The following is a 7,248-nucleotide window of genomic DNA, read 5'->3' on the forward strand; positions in this document are numbered from 1 at the left end:
ATTGTAAGTAATGGTAAGGTAAAGATAAGATAAGATAAACTGCAAATTTAGAATTTTTAACATTTATAAATTGTAGAGTACAAAGATTCAGATTCAATTCCAAAAATATAAATCCACGTTATCATTTTTAATGCGCCAAATTGAAAAAACAATCGATGAACTTTAAAATTGTCAAAATTTTAATATTTTAAGTAATTTAAGCTGGAAACATTGAAAATTGAAAATTTAAATTAGTTTTTAACTAAAAATTTATAAATTACAAGTTAAATTATTTTAAATTGGACTAGTTAAATCACCCTTGAAAACCTTTAAAATGTTATTTCTATGTCTCGAGAAATCTAGAAGTTGTTTTAAATTTTTTCCAATTTGAAATTATATTTGAAGTTTTTTCAGAACTAATAATATTTTAATACTTAAAAACCTAAATAATAAAAGGTTAATGTTTGCTATCAAACATTTTCCACCTGAAAAGCTTTTAATTTTTAATTGTTGAAGTCTTCAAGTCTGTATTTTGCAATTTTATAAATTAAAAATGTCAGCTTAGAAATAACAATCTAGAATGGAACATTTTTAAATTAAAAGCTTTTCGAATTACGCATTGTAAAGTGAATGGTATCATAATTGAAAAATATAACAATTCAATTTATTATTTTAAAAGTTGTAAAAATAGAACTTAGACAAATTTTCTTCTAAAGATTTGTAAATTTCTCGGTCAAAAAATAAATTCTGCAAAATAGTGTTTTGGAGGCATTTGATTTCACTTCGCGCAAAAGCTTATATGAATTTTCGAAAGATAAACGCTTCATCTTGTTTTTCTTCCAGATTTTCGTGATGCGAATTGAAGTGAATGTGCTGCGACATTTTTGCTGCTGACTAAAAATGACTGAAGCAGACGACATAATAAACTGTCGAGGACACTGCGCGCTTTTCTCATACACTCTTGCGTTGTTGTGGAGTTATTCTGCTAACCTAACAGCATCACTCTCTCGCCCCTTCGGACCACCTTGTCCTATAAAACAGAAACTTTTATTGTGGGATTGCAGTGTATCAGATTGTTAAATCTTCGAGCAGAAACTACGATTTTTTCTATAAAAAATTTTATTTCAAACAAAAAAATTCAATTTCAATACCAATAGATTAATTTGACGGACAAAAGAAGACAAATTTTCAAGGAGATAAATAATTACTTTTTAAAAACATAGTTACATTTTCAATCAACGTAATAATTTACATCACAGTAAATCATTCACAAACATAAAAGGGTGAACATATTCAACAAAGCCTGGTTTGTACCCCATCATTGACGGACTGGGTTGCAGTCAAGTACATGATGGGGGTCCCTACAGCTTAAGGTGGGTTCCGAACCACCAGAACCTCGGTAAAGGTACATTGCAAAAATTTCTAGAGGTACCGGCTTAGGGATCGAGCCCCGGACCTCTGAGGTGAAGTCCGAGTGGTCATTATGTTATTATTATTATTATTATTATTATGTGTTTTTATTAAAATTTGACTTGGGCAAACCCAATTATACATCATAGCCACGGACTAAGTAAAGTGACTGATGAGATTAGAATGTTATAAGTTAATTCAAATAATTTAATACGATGGTTGAAACTTCCTGGAAAACTATTACATTGCTTTCCTTAAATAAAATAATAAAATAAATATTTCCATAACTAATAACCGGAAGAAAGAATTGTACTACCGTAATGTCTTTTCTAAATAAAATGTATTCAAAAGGAACAACGCAGTTTTGTAATTATAATTGAAAAATATTAGTATTCTTGATCAGAACACAGATAAATATTTATGAAAGAATTGATACGTTTTTTAATAATAAAATTGTATTAATATGAGAAAAATATTTTTTTCATCGAAGATCAAAAAATAACATATTGAAACACATTAAGAGTACGTTCACTGAGTTCTAAGTAACTAAGTATGAAAATTCAGAGGGCAAATAAATGGAACAAATCTTTACCATATCATTACGACAAGGGCAAGACGTCCGTAAGTCCGTACTCCCGTCTAGAAATAATAGATTGGACACGATTCACAACGATTAAGAGTGATCAAAATTTAAATCGGTTTAAGTAGTTGCTAATAGTGTCAATTGTTCCCAATTGTATTGAATTAAGTAAATGCACTTGCATGTAATGCGCCCTCTGCAGTTTTAATTTGTAACACACATGACGCGCACGTGTTTATTGGTTGGAAATTAAATTTTTAATAATTTAACAAAAATCTTAAGTACAAAAAAGTATAATGTTTGTTCAGGCAGTAAATTGAATGAAAAGTCGATAGTGTTTGTGTTAAGAACATGCAAAAATCATGCCGCTTCACGATATGACACTGATATAGTGTGCTTATCAAGTAGGCAGTAGTACCCAGGTGGAAATGTCAGTAGTGTGCCGGAATTCATCACCGGCGCAGCACTGGCCCAGTACTGCCCAGACAAGCGGTAGTTTACCCAGTACTGGCTAACGATTGGCTGCACGACCGGGGCAGTACTTTGCCAGTGGTGCAAAACTCGAAATCTATTATAAAAAGAAGATGAATGAGTTGAACTCGAAATATATCGAAAATCGTAACGCCTTTTCCTGATTCCTGATTGGCTTCTCATTTTGGATTGAATGTAGACATAGTAAGGGGAAACTTTGAAAATCGACCTTGTACAAAATTATCAATTCTCCAAGTAATTATTTGATAAGAACATAATAATTTGATCGCTATACATCTTTTTGATGTTTTTATTGTCGTTGTACATTTTTCTAATGTTTTTATTATATTATAATAGGTAAATTGTTTATGTCGCTGACACCGATATGTATATTCAGGATCGGTAATAATGTGCTATTCCAACGACATGTAGTTACTGCAGTGTGGCTCCGATCCGGTTTCGAAGTCGAAAATTGAACGGACCTCTCTTTCTATCTCCAAACGTTAGAAAAAGAGGTCCGTTCGAATTTAAATCTTGCACATGATATCGAGCTAACCATACGGCCATCAGAATTGGAATAGGACATAGAAGGAGATGTTTAATTTATAAAGTCTACGTGTATATTTATTTTTACAAAATTGTTAATAAGCCAAGTAATTATTTAATAAAAACATAATAATTTGATAGCGGCTGCCAGCCCAAGTCGGCTTGATGAGGTATGAACGAGTCTTTTAAATAAGCACAGGTCGGCTTTTTCTTAAAGGTCTAAGGAACCGTCTTCCAGGGTTGCCAGATTGACTGACTTGGCCATGATTTCGATTGGTCTATCTTTTCAACGCGCTGTTCTTACTTGTCACCTCAGATCTAATACGAGTAGACGTGATCGCGCCGCATTGTGGTCACGCTACCGCCGCTCGCAGTTTCGGATCATCCACACATGAAGCTTAATCAATGTGCATCTTAGTTGATAATTTTTTTTTTCATTTTACCACACGTGTTATAATTAATTTGCATCGCAGTTTCTTAATCTATCTTCTTTTATTAAAAGTTATAAAAGATGTGCTTACGTACTATATCGTCCTTAATACTACTTATCTTGTTACCAAATGATGTTACAATTATTTTATACTAAAGCCATTTGTGTTTTATTCATATAGAACTTTTTGAATGTTGTTATAACCATTGTAGTTATGAACAATTTTATTAAAAACTTAGCAATTAGATGAGAACATGGAGACTACTGATCTTAAGGATGACAAAATATGTAAGCATACCTCATTTAAGATTTAACTTTAATAGGGCTCAAAAAGCTACAAACATTTCTTTTACATTTGTTTGAAATGCAAATTACGTTTAGACGAAACACGATATCGAATTTTAAATTCTTGAAATTACATATGAAGCAAGTTTAAACGTTTCTCTGGTCCTAAATTTTTGCAATTTTGAGAAAAAAAATTTTCTTATAATTTTTTCCTTCAATTTTTCAGCTCTATGGATCCGAACGTTGAATCTTGGATTTATCCATTATTTTATCCTTATGGCACACAAGATTGGAATGTCATCATATCATGTGTTCGTAGACGAGGCAAAATCTCACGATCTGCATATATTAAATATAGAATGGAAACTAGAGATAATAATGTATTTTTTATGGGTGTACGATTATTTCAACAGTGCTTTGTCGAAAATTATGTGAAAATCGAAAAAGATAGGAAATAATTACTGCAGATTGAATCAAAAAACACTTCCCGCTGATACTTATAAGAGATTAGTTGATCATTTACAACAAAAATCAAATGATTTACATACTACTGTTGAAAAAATTATCATCCTCCCATCATCATTCTCATGATCTTCTCATAATATGCTACAGCAGTATCAAGATGCAAAGGCTGAAGTGAAAGATAATTTATTATATGGTCAGACAGCATCTGATCGATCAGACATTGTTTCACGAGTTTTTAATGCAAATAAAGATGAATCAATGAACATTATAGTACAACAACAATTCTTCGGCGAAGTACGAGCATACGCTTATGTTTTTGAGTATCAAAAATGCGGATTACATCATGCAGATACAGATCATGAAGATACAGATCATGAAGATCCAGATCATGAATTGCATTATATTGTTATAAAAAATATGATACGCGGTCCCTGAGGAGATTGGCGTAAAGACGGTAAAGATAAATGTAGTAAGCATTTTCCAAAAAAGTTTTAAGACGAGACAAGAATGGATGAAAACGGATATCCAAGTTACCTTGGAACAGATACCTGTACTTACATATAATCGCCAAAATGGAGGCACGACTGGCATATTAATGTGGAAGTAGTTTCTAGCATAAAGTCAGTCAAATATTTATAGAAATATATCTACAAGGACATGATGCTGCTTCCGTCGTAGTTACTGATCCCATTAACAGCGAGAATGTTATTCATCATGATGAAATAAAAAATTGCATAGGTACTCGATAAGTGAGACCTGTTGAAGCATGTGATCGTATATGCGGTAGATCGTTGCAAAATAAAAGGCATGCTGTTATTAGGTTGCCAGTACATTTGCGTAATCAGCAAAGTGTTACTATTGACGATGCTGAAAGTGGAGATGCTATAAGTAACGCATTGGCAAAAGAAACTATGCTAATCAATTATTTTGATTTAAATGGACGTGATACTGATGCCAAACGATATATTTATTCTGAAATCCCATCTCACTACATATTTAAAAAACATAGTGGATCAAAATTATCAATTTGGCAAAAACGAAAAACAAAATTTAACGTTATTGGACGGATTTACTCTGTGAGTCCAACTACAATAGAACTATTCGATCTGAGACTATTACTAATGACAATCAAAGGGGGTACAAGTTTCCAAGATCCTAAAAATGTTTATAAACAAACTTATGATACTTTTCAAAGAACATGTTTAGCATTAGGTCTCATCGAAGATGATGCAGAGTTGGATCGTACTATAGCAGAAGGAGAAGTTTGGATGATGCCTCAACAATTAAGACGTTTATTTGTTCGTATTTTAATATACTGTCAACTATCAATCTTGAGGAACTATAGGATAAATTTAAATATGCTATGTCACAAGATTGTCAGAGAAATTATAATATACAAGAAACGTACATAAGATCATATATTCAGATAAATACCTATCTTTCTTAAGAAAGATCTGATATTAGTACTTTTTCAACGGTGCCATAAATAACTAAATTTGAAAACAATATTGAGATTCATGATGACAAGGTATCGCTTACTCAACATGAACAACTCGGTCAGACTCAGTAGCACACATTAAATGGAAAACAAAAAGATATTGTAGACACAATCCTTAAGGTTGCTTTGTCGAACGAAGAAAGGCCTTTGACATCAGATTTTTATATTGATGTATTTGGTGGCTCAGGAAAGACATACATTTATACAACTACATATCATTTTTTAAAAGGCAGGGGAAAAATATAAGCACGATGGAATTTAAAGGTATTGCAGCAATATTACTTCCACAAAGAAAGACTGTACATAAAATTTTCGGTATGCCAGTTCCTTTATTTTCTGATTCCGTCTCCCGTATAAAAACTCAATCTACAGATGCTCAATACTTACGAGAAGTCGATATTTTTATTTGGGATGAAGCTCTAATGGCGCTAAGGTATGCTTTGGAATTATTAGATCGAACATTACGTGAGTTCATGAATGTTGATTCACCACTTGGTGGAAAAATTACTGCCTGTGAAAACTCATGCAACTTGCAGCGAATTAGTAAATTTATCTATTATATTCAGTTCACTTTGAAAAAATATCTCTGTATTCTCACTAATGTAAAATGTGAGTACTTCACCACAAGAAGCAGAATTCGAAAAGTATTCATTGTCTGTGGATGTGGTCCTTTAACCCTTTAACGGCCAAATTATTTCCACCCACTTCCTATCTAAAATAACAACTGTTTTGGAGTGTAACAGGGTCACAGATGATAGAAAAAAACCCCATAAATCTCAATCTACTTAAAACCAACCTTAAGGCCGAAAACCACCGTTAAGTTAGAAAATGAAGTTGGAGAACTCTTGATCAGAATATTTGCACTTGAAGTATTTCAGAACATCCACAGGAGTCACCTCCAACCAGAGAAAAAACTTCGCATGTATTTGAGGGGTTGTATTTTCATTCCTTAGAACAAAAAGCTACTTTCAGTCGTACGAAATAGGAAAATATTAATTTCACCATATATCCATTCAAATGAGGGGTGATGTTCCAGCGAAGGGTTGGTATAAGGAATGCTTCTGTAATTTGAAGTGAGTATTTTTTTCTACATCTGAATCTCACTTTATAACGAATTTGACGAAAATCGATCGTGTGGAAGCCTATTTATCTATTTTAGGGGGTTAAAACTACTCCTAAATTTAGCTCAGGAGGGTGTAAATATATTTTCGGTTCTTATCGTAAGAAGTATTTTCATGAGCCTTCGCAAACCAATTTTCATCGAATTTGAATAAAAATTCAAGTTTACACCTGAATAAGGGGTGCAAACCACCCCGGAAATCGAACCCTAAGGGCTAAATTTTTTAGCCCTTACGTAGAAACACATAGGTATCTTATCCCGAAGAGAAAACAAAGCTATCTCAATTTTTAACGAGCCGATGATATAGTACAGACAATGTTTAGTAAACGTATTAAGGATCGAAGTTTTGGAGATCTAGAAAAGACAGATACGAGGGTAGTTCAATAAGTCCTTAGAATGAAGTATAAAAACAATTTTTTTTGGGTAAATTTTTTTTTATTTTTCAACATAATCTCCTTGGAGCT

The sequence above is a fragment of the Belonocnema kinseyi genome, chromosome 10, assembly GCF_010883055.1.
Source record: "Belonocnema kinseyi isolate 2016_QV_RU_SX_M_011 chromosome 10, B_treatae_v1, whole genome shotgun sequence".
Classification (NCBI taxonomy): domain Eukaryota; kingdom Metazoa; phylum Arthropoda; class Insecta; order Hymenoptera; family Cynipidae; genus Belonocnema; species Belonocnema kinseyi.